The sequence below is a fragment of the Lonchura striata genome, chromosome 12 (genome assembly GCF_050655825.1).
Source record: "Lonchura striata isolate lonStrDom1 chromosome 12, ASM5065582v1, whole genome shotgun sequence".
Classification (NCBI taxonomy): Eukaryota; Metazoa; Chordata; class Aves; order Passeriformes; family Estrildidae; genus Lonchura; species Lonchura striata.
Window position 1 is genome coordinate 6,575,633 of NC_140714.1, and position 15,127 is coordinate 6,590,759.

The 15,127-nt window shown below is 40.4% G+C and overlaps 1 long non-coding RNA gene across 4 annotated transcripts in view; it reads left to right on the forward strand.

Annotated features, from left to right (window-relative positions):
* Positions 1–15,127, forward strand: part of LOC110482230 (uncharacterized) — a 177,546-nt gene that overhangs the window by 52,785 nt on the left and 109,634 nt on the right. For 3 of the 4 annotated variants that reach the window (XR_014958053.1, XR_014958052.1, XR_014958054.1), the window contains exons 1-2: positions 7,297–12,370; positions 13,125–13,201. This is a non-coding gene — a long non-coding RNA (uncharacterized LOC110482230). Of the gene's footprint in view, positions 1–7,296; positions 12,371–13,124; positions 13,202–15,127 lie in introns of those variants that run through there. The other variant, XR_014958051.1, reaches the window with a different exon arrangement.

Sequence of the window (15,127 nt, forward strand, 5' to 3'; positions counted from 1 at the left end):
GAGTGTGTGTTCCTTCACATTGAAACCATGCAGGAAGCCCAATCTGGGCAGGGAGTACACATCCTCCTCTGCATTGCAAGGCAGCATGAGCCTACAGAAACTATTAGCAGTGCAGTATTTTGTTTATTATTTCATCAAACAATTCTGAAACAATAACCCTTCTGAAGCAAATAACCCTTTCCCTGCTGCAGGAAAATCTCTAGTACTTTTCTTATTTTTCCTCAGTACTACATTCTGTAGCTTATTTAAGGCTTGTGTTTCTGCATCCTCCCTGATAAGCCAGGCTGACACTAGAAATATTGCAGTGCCTTAAGACAGACACCAGCTTGTGGGTGATGGAAGCTCAGGTAATCTCCAGGAAAGATCTGATCTCTTTTTCCTGTCACCATCCATGTGGTTGTGTTAGGGTTTTTTGCAATGTGTGTGTTAAAAGCAGGGTGCTTATGTCTCTGAGTGTCTAAACCCTGTTACTGCTGAGCTTCAGTTCCCCACTGATTGAAAATGGGCATAAAGGTGCTCAATTTTCTTCTGTGGGTATTGTGGGATAAATTCATTAAAGATTTGGAGTATTAGAGCTAGACACAATCTGGCTTTTATTAAAATCATCATGACTGTAATGCTGGTAGCACCTTTGTGCAAATCCTAGCAAAAGTAATTTTTTTATGATGATGGAGATACAGATCCTCTAATTATCCAGGACAACTCAAATTAGCACCACAAATATCTGCTATAAGTTGAGACTGCATGATGTGAAGTATAATTGATTTTTAATATGGTAGGGCACAACTGCTGTTAAGGTATATACAATGTCATTTTCTCCTGTTGGATAGAAGTGTTTTGAAGAAACCTGTTTGTGATTTATACCATTGCTAGAGATTTGGGCTTTAAATCAACGTTATATTATTTGTAGATTCTAAACTGGATACAGTTACATATTCAAAACTAAGAATTTTTATTTTGTATTTTATTCTTAATTTCAGAAAAGTTTTTAGTAGAGCAAAAGAAGATTCCTAGCAAACCTGTGCTTCTCCTCCTTTGGGAGAAGTAAAATAAACCTTGAGCACTGATAAGCTGATTTACTCCCCCGGCCCCTCATTTTTGGGACAATTATGTGTAATCAGTGATTACTGCCTGGATTCCATGTAAATGATATGTCTTTGGCATATGGGAGTTTTTGCAAATCATTTTAAGCAAGGCATTCTTCTATGCTTGGCAGAGGAAGGATACAGAGAGCTTTTGTACCTCAGTTGCACCAAATTGAATATTTCTTTAATCACCCTGGAGAGGAATGCACTTGATTGCATTGTGGAAGTTGTGAATTATTGTTTTTGGGTAGACCTGGTGGGTAATGTATGACCTGACTCCTCACTGCCACTACCCAGCCACCCCCTCAAATCCACCAGCTCTTCTCCCTTGGGCAGGAACTGCTCCACAGTAGTAGCAATAGTGCAACAGTCCAGAGAAAAGAATGTGAGGGAATAGCCATTAATAACAAAGTTGGCAGCCCCCTGTGAGGAGAGCAATTTTCGCATGAAAATCTTCTTCAAAGTAATGAAGCCTTGCTTCATTTGAAGTCTTAACAGGTAATTGCACAGAAGGTGATTTCCAGGTAAAGATTTTTTTCCCCTGAGTGAGGGGCAAATACTCTCTATTTAAAACAGACAAAAAATCCAAACTGTCAAAGAATTAGCATGTAGTGCAGAAGTTAAATGCTCAAGGTTTTTTCCCTAATAAGATGGTAAAAAGACAGTAACACTTCCATGATAGATTATTAATACTCCAGAAGAGGGAAACTGATGAAAGCTTGTGACTGTTTCTGTACATGGCTATGTGGTAACATATTTAGTTTTGAAGTCTCTCAAATATGAACCTTTTCCTCCCCTTTTTCATTTACAGAAAACACTGAAGATGAGGCCAGAACTAAAAAGAGACATTGTGCTGTCATCAGTTTAGACAGTTTCCTGGGAAATACTAAGAAAATGTTTAAGGGGGAAAAACATATTTCTCCATTTTTTATGCTCAGTTTTCACTCATAAACTCCAAGATTAAAGTAGTCACTTTAATTAATCTAGTCTCAATCCTCAGACACAAACAGGGGAGAGAAGCCATGTGCTGCTGGGGTATTCAATTGACAGAGTGAGTACCAGAAAGCTCAGAGGCATCACAGTCCTTGGCCTCAGTTTATGAGCTACTTACCAATTTGACAAATGTAATGCCATTTTGACAAATGTAACTTTTTCAGTGAAGGGCTCATTCAGATGCAAATGTGTTTTCTGACAGTGGGGAGAAAGGAGTTAAACTGCTGCTGCTTTCCCTCTGAAGAAAGAGCAGTGGTTCATCTGCAGCCAGCCTTTCCCTGCTGCTCAGCACACAAGGGATAAGCCCCTCCCAGGAGGCAGACAGGGTAATGCCATCAGTTAGGAGCAAGAAATGCTCATCCCATGTCTGGAGCAGCTACTAAAAAGTGATGCGTGACATCCTGAACCAGCATGAACACATTCCTACTGAGCTCGACAAGCAGAGCTTTGCCCATCCTATTTTCATTGAATCCGTGTGTTGGAGGCTTTATTTTCACAGTGGTCAGCAAAATCTCTGGATGTACATGTCTGCACAACACAGGTGCAAGCCTTTGGTTTATGATCCCCATCTGGAAGCGGGCAGCCCGGGCTGGGAGCTGTGCTTTGTGTGCTGAGGAGTGGGGCTGGGGCTGGGTGACGCAAACAAAAAGGGACTCCCAGCTGCAAACCCTTCACATCTGATGGGACCCAAGCGAGTGCATGGCTGCCTCTGCCCATATGTGCAGCTATATCAAATGTAAACATGAATCCAGTTAATTTTCACACACTTGTTACAGCTTCCCGTGTCTCAGTGGAGGCCTCTGAGAGCCCTCCTCCTTCTTGATCTTGCTGGGAAAGCCTGGATTTATGTCAGCTCAGGCTGTTCCCTGGATGCATGCTGGGGTGCCAGACGTGGGACAGTGGCTTCATTTCAGCATCAAGGAGAGAGATGAGCCAGGCTGGGGGCAGATTCAGCCTCATCAATCCACATTGTCATCTTAATTTATCAGCTATTGTCACAGAGAACAGGGAGCCAAACGGATGGAAGGGAAAGGCTTCTTCAAAGAAAGACCCAGGGGGTCATAAAATGTCTTAAATTGGGAGGAAGGGCTTAGTTGTCAATCAATGCTTTCCTGCTCACAGTGTTCCTGGCATGGCTTTCTAGATAAGCACGTCACTAAATACAGTATCTGGGATGGGAAATGATGTATCTCCCTGGTTTGATGCTTGCTCTTTTAACCAGAGCCACAGAAGAGGAAAATGTCAATGATTTCTCATATGTGTACTAAACACGTGGGTTGTGATTATTTATGTTTTGTTGTTTTTTTTTTCCTGTGAGTGTCTGGGATCCATTGGAAGCAGCAGCTCAGTGCTCTGCTAGTGCAGCAGGTAGTCAAACTTCAGGAGAGGAAGGCAAAGAAGGGGAAAGTTGCTTGGCTGTGCACAGGGATCTGTGAGTCCCACTGAGGTTTGGGGTGCCAGGGTGGATTGCTGTGCCAGGGTGGTGGCCCCAGGGTGCTGGGACCAGGCTCTCCTTCCTGTGCATGGACAATGGCCCCGACCTGGCCAGTGAATCAGAGCCTGGACTCGCCCTGCAATCAGCGCCGCAGAGCTCAGGAAATGAGGCACCTGCCCCACTTCCTCTCATTTAAAGGGTTTATTTTTAAGTGGAAAAGGCTATGAGATTTGTTCCTTTTTCTCAGGGACTTCACGTCCTCTGGAGATCCCTGAAGGATGGGGTGAGGTATGAGCAACCTCAGGGACCTTCCTTTGGGAACCACGTCCTGGTATCTTCACTCAGCACCCCGCACCAAGGCTGAGGCTGTTCATGGGATATACATGAACCAATCTACTGAGAGCATGGCAGAATCTCCTGATGCTATCTGAGCTTCCTTCCACCATGACCCCAAAGTGGAAACTGTTGCTGAATAAAAAAAACCCAGGTCCTGGCTCTGCTGAGCCTGTGTTTTCCACATCTGCATCTGGTGACTGTCACTGTGGTCCTGGTGAGCAGTGAGGCTCTCAGGCTGGGAGGCAACACCATTGCAGATAGTTTGGTCTGGGCTTTTGCTGAGATCTACAGAATTCTAGATGGTAAGCCTGCCTCACTGCCCATTTGTGACCATGGCACCACTTCTACTGGACATTTTGTGTGAGGAGACTGAAACTGAGATTCATCTGTGGAGCAGTGGGTCTTCCTCCATAGGGTTATTCCTCTCATGGGCAGTATTTGAGATGCTCACTGACTGTTTTCTATCATAAAATCACACTGTAAATGTGATTTTCAGGAGTATTCCTTTGTAAAACAGGCCCAGAAACATCAAGGCAATGTAATGTGATCTATGTTTACTTTCCATATTTTGAAGAAATATGTTTTTTGTGCTCTTCTATTCAGTGGCTTCTCTGTCTCTATCTCTCACTTTGTTTCTCTGTGGGCTGGGTGGGTGCTGCAGTGCTGCAGTTCTGGGTCTGGTGCTGTACCCAGGTGAGATGTCTCTGTGAGGTGATGCCCTTTTGGGGACCTGAAGTGGTTTGTCTGTGGCCCAGCAGTGCTCTGTGCAGACGTGCAGGTTTCCTCATCTAGCTGCCTTGGGGATCTCCAGCACACCTCTGCATTGCCTGGTGCAGGCATGCCTATGTTTGCAAAACACCAGCAATAACTAAGGATTAAGTAGGAAACAAAGGAATGCATCTTAGAGCAGTTCAAGGTCTATCCATGCTTAACCCCCCCTCCTTTTATTCTACTCTTCTCTCTAGATATACTAATTTACTTTAGCACCAATTAATCCATGTGTTTCAACCTGCCTGCCCATCCTCTTTTTTTTCCTTTAGTTTAGAATAGCTCTGGGAGGTGGTTCTTTAACTCTCACTGAACTTTTTCCAAACCAGAAGTGTTCTCAGAGAGGAATGTCAAGTGCTTAACTACAATTAATTTTTGTCAGAAAGAGAATAAATAGCGCACCACCACATGTGTCAGAACAAAACCTGTCTGTGTGATTGGGTAGGTTTTAACCATAGCTCCACTTAAAGGATTATACCCCTTTCTGTGGGGAAGGGGAAGAAAGGGGGACTCTCCCAAAGCTGGAGATGCACACAATTTCATTTCACCTCTACACAGGTGTGAGTGTAGGTAACTGGAGAAATTGTTCTTACCTTCATGTCCTTCACTTTTACCTGGTTATCACTGTTTGCAAAGCAAAGCTCTGCCTGTAGAAGTAAAGACAGACTGGACTGAACCTAAAAAACCAAATGTTCTCACTACTGTGATCTCAGAAGCATAGAAGGGCTTGGGTTGGAAGGGCTCTGAAGATCATCTCATTCCAACCCCTGCCATGGGCAGGGACATCTTCCACTAGACCAGGTTGATCAAAGCCCCATCCAAGGTGGCTTTGAACACTTCCAGGGATGGGAAATCCACAGGTTTTTGTGTTTTCTGGGCAATCTGTGCCAATGCCTCACCACCCTCCCAGTAAAGAATTACCTATCTGCTGTAACTAAAATCTTGGTGGGTTTTTTTACATTTAAATCCTTTTACAAGGCCTGAAGTTTTCACCGATGAACAAGGCAGAGATCTCTAGACACCAATCTAAATTCAAGTTTTTTCTGGATTTCTGATCTTTCCTCTCTCCTCCTTTCCACCCTATTTTTAAATATCCTTATAAATCCTTATCTCAGGCATTGTTCAGGAAGTAACCAACAATATTAACATAAGCCATGTAAACAAGGCAGCATTACACAACAGCAATGTCTGACACTATTCATTGATATTTCTAGCTATGATAGTTTCCTTATCCTTTCTTGAATTTTATTTTGTTTGGACTGTACCCATTCTTTCCTTTCTAATGTTTGGGCTTTTTCCCAGTTGATGAATATAGGGTTTAATTCTCTTTCTTACAAAACATGAACCAGCCTGGCTTTTCTCATTGACTTCCTTATTAGCATCAGCACCACCACTTGTAACATTCCTCATGTGAGCAGCAGCATGTGAGCTGGATATATTGGATATATTCTCTCTTAGAGTTAAATGCCAGGGTGGAAAGATATTGCAAGTTTAGCTTTGACAATAGGGTTTAAGGGGTCTTTGTCTTCAATTATTTTGCAGTAGTGCAATAAAAATAATTAAGAAAACTACTTTCAAGAGGCTGAAATCTGGAGGAGATCAAACTCTGGCTCATTTGGCACAGGAAAGCCAAGCAACCATGCAGGACTGGAAACTTCTAGTTGGTAAGACTTGTTAGAGTTAAATCAAAGAGGAGAGTCTTTTACTCAAAGTCATGCAATTTATTACTCCACTACAGATTCTCCAAAAGAATATAATACCTTGCTGTAATGGTAACTAGGAAAATACTTTGAGGTTTTAAAGCAGGATGTGCAGTTCATGCTGGTTACTGAGTGATAAATGATACAGGCTGCACAGAAAAATGATACAAACATATTATTTCAGCTAGCACAGCAAAGCACTTCAGATATAAATTAAAAATAACTACAGTCTTGTGGTCCTTGTCAGTTATTTACAAGCCTCTTGAAGTATTTCCTTATCTGTCTTTCTCATAAGAAATTAGGCAATTATAGTACAAGTCTGAAGCCAGAGAACATCAAATAATGAATCATTATGGCATTATTACATGGGAAGTAGGAACAAGGGGAAGGCCAAAAGAAAACCCAAAGGTTTTTCATCTTCAGGAAATCTATTTTGAATTAAATTGAAATAAAAGCCTTAAACAAGTTTAACGTAATTGTGAGGAAAAGGCAGTTGCACAATGAAGAGGTATTTGCAGTCTGAAATTCAGCTTCAGGAAAAAAAATTTCCTGTCGTTGAGCTAGTCACAAATCTTTGCATAGGGGAATCTTTCATGAAAGAGGAAGATAAATGTGGTCTGGAAGTCCAGTGACTCAGGAGTTTCTTAAAGATGGGGGGAAAAGGAAATACATCAGTGTATATGCACTCCTTATTAACCCTTATTCTTGCCCACAACATGTTTTGATTTGGGGTTTTTTTTTTTCACAATTTGAATACTGACTTAATTTCTTCTCTTCTGATTCAGCATTAGAGCACATTTCAAGATAATTAATGTGTTTTGGTTTTCTTTTCTAAGACAATATTCCAGCTTGGTTAAAAAGGCATTACATTGCCTACAAACCAAATCAGACATTCAAAATATGTCCAGCTCCCCTGAGTATCAAAAGGAGGAGGAATCAGCAAGTCTTAGGCTTCATCTTAATTTGACAAAAGATGTTACAAGAGGTAACATCTTTTGACATTGTCCATAGCAGATGCAGATAAAATGAGCCAGTGGTCTTCAGTAAATGAGTTGTTGATATCCTATTCTGCTTGTGCTCTGTGAAGGATGAAATCAGGGAACTGATCCCCACACTCACCAGAAATTGCAGTCTGATCACGACAGGCAGGACTAATGGCTTTGATTGCTGAATTCTTCTCACAGTCCTCTCCTCAGCTGTACAACTATTCACTGGAGCAATGGGCCATCATAATTGGGCAATATTTTGTTGTGTAAAAAAATATTTCCATTTAACTTTTTAATTCAATTATTTCTTCTTTTAAATGAATTGTGTCAAGGCAGGGCAAATTGTGTGGAAAAGACACTATTTGAACAGACTCAGATTTGCTAAAATGCAAATGTCTTTTTTAAAAGCCACCTCTGTATCCTGTATTTAGTATTGGTCAATCCTAAGAACATGATTATACTTGAGTTTGCACCTGAAGGATGAGAACCTAATATTTTTTCCTGACCTCAAATGTGCTGCAAGGCAACAAATGGCTAAAATTTCATTTTGCAAAGGATGAGAACACTCTGAGGTAGTTAATGTAGTTCAAGATATGTCATTCCTAATTTGGGAAATGGCAGGGCTGAGAACTGAATATTTTGGGTAAATGGAGTTCTGGGTCACCAGGTCTACATAAAATACAGCTGAGAAATATGTAGGTAATAATGACAGCTGGCAATGACATGCCACTGTTCACAAAGGAATAGCTATAGCAAATTGAGTTAAGAAAAGGAAATCCTTGATGTTATTCAGAAAGAAATTATCAAAAGCAATTTTAAAATAATTAGCTTGGATTCAGAGCAAAACATATTCTTCTTCTAAGGATTTGATAACATATCCTTCTAACAAGGATGTGAACATTTTAACATCAGTATTTAACCCACCTTTTGCATGGACTCATGACTTACAGAAATGGTGAGGAAGGTCTCACCATCCTATTGAGAGGTGAAGGACATAGAGATCCTGAGCAAGAGGACTTGCTGAGCAGGTTCATTTTCCAGTTTAGAAACACCAAACAGCTTCTCAGAACAAGTGTTAGTTATGTCATTTCTTGGGTTGTGCCTGTCTTTGAATCCTTTCCTCTCAATAAACACATACGCTCCACTGTTTGCTGTCAGGAAAAGTCTAAGCCACAAAATGTGAATAATACTGACTTACACATTTCTAAGGGCCTGAGAGAGAATGAGGATCCATCATGCATGGTGCTGTCTAAGCACGTAGCCAGTACTTGGAGTCTGAGTAAATAAAATAGGAACAGAAAGGTTCAGTGACTCGCAACAACCCGTGAGAGGAAACAAGAGCCTGGAGTCAGTCCAGCTGCTCTGACATCCCGTCCATTCCCTTTTCCACTGGATATTGCTGAGCTGACATCTTGAATGGTGCAAAAAGTGGTGCATGATCTATACCAAATGGGAGGCTTATCACAGTTATCTCTGCAATGTCTGGCACCAGAAGGATTTAAAAAACAGACATCAAATTATAGAGGCATAGATCTACCCCGAGCGTGTCTGTTCAGTGCAGTAATGCATAACTGCTTGATTATCATCAATGAAATCCTCATGCTGCTACTCATCTCTACCTGTCTCCAAATATGTTGAGATCGGTGTCTAGATTTATTTCTTGCTCTTGGTCTCAGGTGTAGCAATTAAAGAAATGTTCTGTATTGCTGAGAGCACCAGATGTGTGCAGTGGAGCATCCTATCCTGACAAGCATTTTGCATGTAATAGTTCCTTTGGGTACACATTGGCGTCTGGTTTTATTTTTCTGTTTATACTTAGTTTTTCTGTTTTATGGCACTATTTTCTTGATGGGGTTTTTTTGTTTCTTGCCTTGGAGAATGGTTTGGAGTAGCATGGATTATGGCACAGCAGCGTTAAGTCGTCTCCTGTTTCTGTTTTCAGTTCCTTAAGGTCATTCTAAGTTCTCTATTTGACTGATCCTGTATGGAATAAACAAAGAAAAATACCCACTGATTCTGAAAACTGAATTGTGAATCATGCTATGTCTTTCTGGACCTTCTTGATGTTTCTCTTGTCTTCCTGGACCTGGGACCAGACTTAACATATATATGATAAGTCTTCTTTGGGAGCAAGGTTGAGGAGCAAGGCTTTTTAGTCATAGAAGTTACAAATCTTCTTTCTCCTGCAGCCTAGAAATGTAGTGGGCACCTAGAAGGGGGCAGGTGATTTTCCCTTGAAGTCTCTTTTCAGATTTTATCCTGCAGTCTAACTTTCAGATTGTTCTTCACTGCAGAGTGAAACAAGATGCTGAATTGCAATCTCAGTGCTAGGGTGCAGCAGCAGGCATATTCTGATGTAGAGAAATCTGATTTATTTTTCTGTGAAATACTTTGTACCAAACTGAGAGTGCCATGATGGATATGACTAGCTGACAAGAGCAACAGACTATGTTTATTCCTATAAGTAGAGAAGAAAGTCTTTCCTGACTTCTGCAAGTGGTTTTCTTTGCTTCCTAAAGAGTGGAATTTGACTACAGTATGAGTAGTGTTAAATGTTACTCAGTGTGGTGAGTGCTATTTCTTCAAACTGATACAGGCAGTCAAAAATATAAGCAATGTTGGTATATCATGACACCATGACCACCTGGTATCAGGTGGAACTTCTTATCTCACCAAAACCTCATTTATTTAGTTTTTAGAACAACAGTTCAGGTGAAACCATGATAAGCAAAAGATTAAAGCTCTGTCGGATAAAAAGCAATCCGGTACCATTTCAACTATCCTAGTTTTCAAAGGAGAATGAAATATGCAATAATTCACACAAACATAAATGTTGAATAACCATTGCAATGGATTGCATTAATAGATACATAAGGTGAAAAAAAACATATTTGACTTAGTCCTCTGCTGATGGTGCCAGCAGATTACAAGGACTAACCTGTCTACTACAATGATACCCATCAAATAGCTATAATTCAAATATTTCAATTTTTTTCCATCTCAGGAAAATAGCATAGCCAGGATAAATAACAGCCTTTACATCATTTTGTTTCTCAAATTAATTTCTGGCCTCACTCAGCTACCTGTGCATCCACTTGGCCTGATGCCACATGACAGAATTTGGGCATAAATTTGGTGTGAGAGCTCTTGAAGCACCACTGATGGTGCCCTGAGATCAGGTCTCCTTCTGCCCTCTCTCCTCCTGTCTTGTAGGGATGAGCATTTCAAGGGTGGAGGTTAACAGGCATTCCTAACTATGCATGGCATCCTACTCCTTAATGCTGACACAAATGGACTGTTTCCTAGGAGATGGCTCAAAATCAAATAAATTATTTGAGAGATATTAATGTTAAAAGATTCCATGGAGTTCAATTTTACATAAAACTCCTGTTACCAATTAGCTGGCTCTAGATCAGGGCTACACGATGTGGCAGATAGGATCTATTTCCCTCTTCACTGTGTGACAAAAGCTGTGTGTGGTCAGACTCCTTTTCCTGGGTCATGCAGCCAGTTGAGTGCTCAGAGCCCCTGCCTTCCTGCCCTTGTTCCTCAGGGTCTCTCTTTCCTCCCTGTGCCCCCACAGTAACATCTCCCACAGTATGGGGGTGAGTGATGTTAGCTGGATTCTGTCCTCATGGATCCAGGGTGGTGCAGTGCTTCAGGACCCAAAGCCCTGAGGCTGCAGTTTGTTATTCCCATACCTTGCATTTCAGAATGATAAATCAGACATTCTGCTTTGTTTTTCTCCACCTCCGGCGGCTTTTCAGGTTGCATCTAGTGAAAGAATTGCCCATGAGCTGGCATTAAAGGTGCACCTCTAAGAAATATATTACCTGAAACAAAAGTTCTAATTCATAAATATCTTTCCCACCTTTTTGTTGCCCTTGTTAGGGAAAAATGCTCCACTTTAACCTCCAGCTAACTGATTACCTGCCAGTTCTGATGCTGTGGTCAGAATTAATGTGCTCCAAAAGCCAACAGAGATGACTTGTGTTTGGGCACCTCATGAGAAAACAGGGAGATGAAAAGCCTTAGGAAAACTTTGACAAACAACTTGGAGTGTTTGACCAGCTATTCACAGCTGCTGCTGAATGGAGAATGCAAGTAACATGCCAAACAGAGACCAAAGGGGATCAGCAGGGAAGGCAGCTTTGGTATCAGCACTGGACATTTTACTCTTGGGAAAGGAGAAGAAATATGCTGAATTACCTGTAGGAGGTGTGCCTGCTTTTGCTAACAGATGTGGATGGTTAAAGAATTCCTAACCACTAGATCCTGTACCAATGTATGCTGGAATTCTTTCTGAGTCAGTGGAGATACATCCATGCACAGCACCTTAATTTGACTGATTGCATCCCACCCATCTAAACATGCCTTAAAGACTTGTTTGCAGAGCCACAATCTCTCTGCCCCCTCCAATTCCCTATTTGAGGTGATAATATCTCCCCATAAATCCTGGATGCAACAGCTCCAGCATGACCCATCACTTCATTACACCAGAGCTGTGTAGTGCACTGAGGAGTTTATCTGGATTGAATGGATCTGGTCCAGGAGCAAATTAAGGAATGAGGAATCTGATTATTTCTGGGCCAATTCTGTATGAGTTACAGCTTCTCAATTTTCCTAATGTCAGCTAGTTTTACTTGTTTAGTTTTCCTTCGTCACACAGGAGGTGAAATATCTAGCTAGCACAGACATTTTGATGAGCTGCTGGTGTCAGGAAAGCCAACCTGAAATTCGGATCTGGTTGGGATGCAATGTACCATATGCAGTGTCATTTCAGCATTGGCTGTTTGGAGAACACCAGGCTTGTTCCAAAATTGGGGATCACATCACTCTCAGCAGCAGGAGTGTGGTGGCTCCTCAGACACCCCTGCCTGTCTTACTCAGTGCTGTCTGGGAGGAGCAGCCTGATTTCCTCAGCTTTGTGCAAGTGAGGAATCCTTGTACAGAGGCAATTTCTTCATGACCAGTTACAGTGGACACGGTATAGCATCCTTTCACTGCATAAAGGGAATAAAGGAAAATTATACGTCCAGTTCTAGGCTGCTCTGCACTGTTTCAGACGTGAGTAGTAGGGGAAAAGAACTATTTCTTCTCTTTTATTTATTATTTCAGGTGTTTCTTTATGATTACTTCCTAGTGATTTCAGAGATAGCTGCTCCATCTTGGCCTTACACTAGCTTGTTTAGTCTGATGCCATATATAATTTGTTTGTTTCTTCCAAGGCACTACTTTTTCCATGTATTTACTTAATGGTTTATATTTGCTTAAGACACTCAGACTTCATTCAGTGATTGCTGGATTTTTCTATGTATTCTAAAGCATAAAAATTACATCTGTGTGTTGAACTTTTCCTTGCAAAATTCCTCTGTGAGTCTCCTGTGCAAGTTTTGCAGACTTGATGGGCTTAGCAGACATAACTCTTGCAGGTACTCACTGAGGTTTTAAAGTGTTTAATTGGTCTTGAACACATAGTGCAGCTCTCCAAATGTAGGAGTGAGGTATTTTCTGATCCCTTTTTTCTGTTCTGCACGTTTGAGTTGTCAATTCTAGGTAGGCTGGCACTTGCACAGAGAAATTTTGAACTATGGATGTTTTCAGCAGAAAAGTAGATGATGCTAAAGGGAACTCATGGGTATATGTCCTGAAGTGCAGCACAGTGACAGCTCCTCAGTTACTGCTTTTGGCATCTCTTTTTAGTCTGTGCCTGCTCTGAAGTTTAGAGTAAGCAAAAAATCTTATTTGACAGAAATACTTTTACCCTTTTGTTAAATTTTTCTTTACTAATCAAAATTTTATTTGATTTTTTTCCACTCAGGTTTTCATTTGATTGGGAAATACTTCTGCAAGGCATTATGGAAAAGTCTGCTGGGTGTTTGTCCTGCTCCCTCCCAGGTGGGTGCCTGCCTTTTCCCAATACTCCCACACCTTTTGGTGTGTATATTCCTGTGCTGCACATGCAGAACTGGTGACAAGCTCACTTGCTGGCTTGTTTAATTTAGTTTCAAATTCTTACCATACTAGGGAATTCATTGTTTTCTAGGACCTAAGCACCATCACAGAATTCTTCCTGGTTATTGGTTAACACCAGTAACTAAGTACCAGGTGGCATCTTCAGCACCTCATGCAGAAATTAAAACAAATGTCTTATTTCAGAAAACTGATTGAAAATTAGCATAAGGCTGCCCTAAGAAACTGTGCTGCAAACTTGCTTCAAGTAATTGAGTGGGAAAGCTCTCTTACCCAGCAGCCACATAGTTAACTAGCATAATTAACTAACTTAATTAATTTCTAAACACGTAGGGGTTTAGATAAAATCAAGAATAAACATTTGGATTAAGAAACAACATTTTGATATTAGAGCTGTGCCTTTTCTCTCATGTTGTGTGAGAATTATGGTGTGAGGAGAGTTCATTGCCCAGCATTTTCCTTGTGGGATAGGGAAGAATCTCTATCCAGGTGCAAGTGGTAAATATCATACTTTGTCACTTGAGGGCAGGAGAAAAATCCTCTAGAAAATAAAAATCTACAGTGTTTTTGTTGTGTTTCCTTTTAAAATAGCTGGCAATTACTCCATTCACATTCTTGTCCTTTTGTCTGTGGTTCCTTAGTGCCAAGAAACCCGTGTGTGTTTTTACAACACATATTCATTCATCTTTGAATTTTTAAATTAATATTTTTGTCTTCTGAAAATAAAACTTGAAGGTATGAATTCTAAAATGATGACATCCTAAATTTGTTATGAATGCCAAAAATAAAATTTTATTTTCTTCTTAATTACCTCTTTCATAAAAATAACAACCGAGTATGTACTCATTGCCAGAATTCTGAAGAATGTCATATCACTAAAGGGGATAAATTGCTAACTAGACACCTAGAATTGAAATTCCTTCAGTAATAAACTAGCTTTTGACAGCTGCAGCCCTTTTTTTGCAGGTGCAGAAATAACATTTTCTTCTTTTTGTTTTATCTGCTTTACATCACTTAATGACTAGAGTATTCCAAGTTGGGAAAACAACTGGTAGTTGAAAGAACATAAAAATTTGCTTATCCTTTCCCATTTTATGAGTAAAAGATGGGTGGGGGGAGGGAAGATCTGAGATCAACCTGTTCTAATCTTGACAACAGGGAAGCAAGGAAAAAATAGCTCAGCTGATTTATTGCTGTTGATATTTGCACTGTTCAGTACCTCAGCTGCCTTGAAATGCAAGGAATATTTTGATAATATTTCCTAAAATATGCAGGACACAATGTAGTTCCACTTAAACAATTATGTTCTCCTGGATATTTTTGTTCAGAAGCAGCATGACACAAAGCACACATTTAAAAAGTGAATCAGGTGGCTAAAAACTCCATGTCCTGTTTTCTCATAAATCAAACATAAAAATCAAACCCCAAAATAAATGCTTAGATATATAGTGACGTGTGATATTCGTGTGCTATTTGTCTTTTTAACCAAGAGTTAACAAAAACAAATACTAAATACCAGCTCAGAGCTACCTTTCTTTGCAATCAAGCATTTTTATTAGGTGTCAGTCTCTGAGACTAACCCTTTATCATGAATATCTGCTAGAAAGCACAACTGCAATGCAAATTGAATTATTTAAATTGTGATTTAAATAACAATTAACAAAACTGATTTGAATCAGAGTGATATAAATTGGTCCCTCCTGCTTTAAAATTAATTAAGGATGTGCTTTGAAAGCATGGTCCTATCCGTGCTCTGACTCAGTGGGTTCTTCATATCTCTCAAGTTTTAATAAATCAGAACAAGGGATGGAATTTTTATTTAGTTCAGCAATCTCAATCTCTGAATTTAAG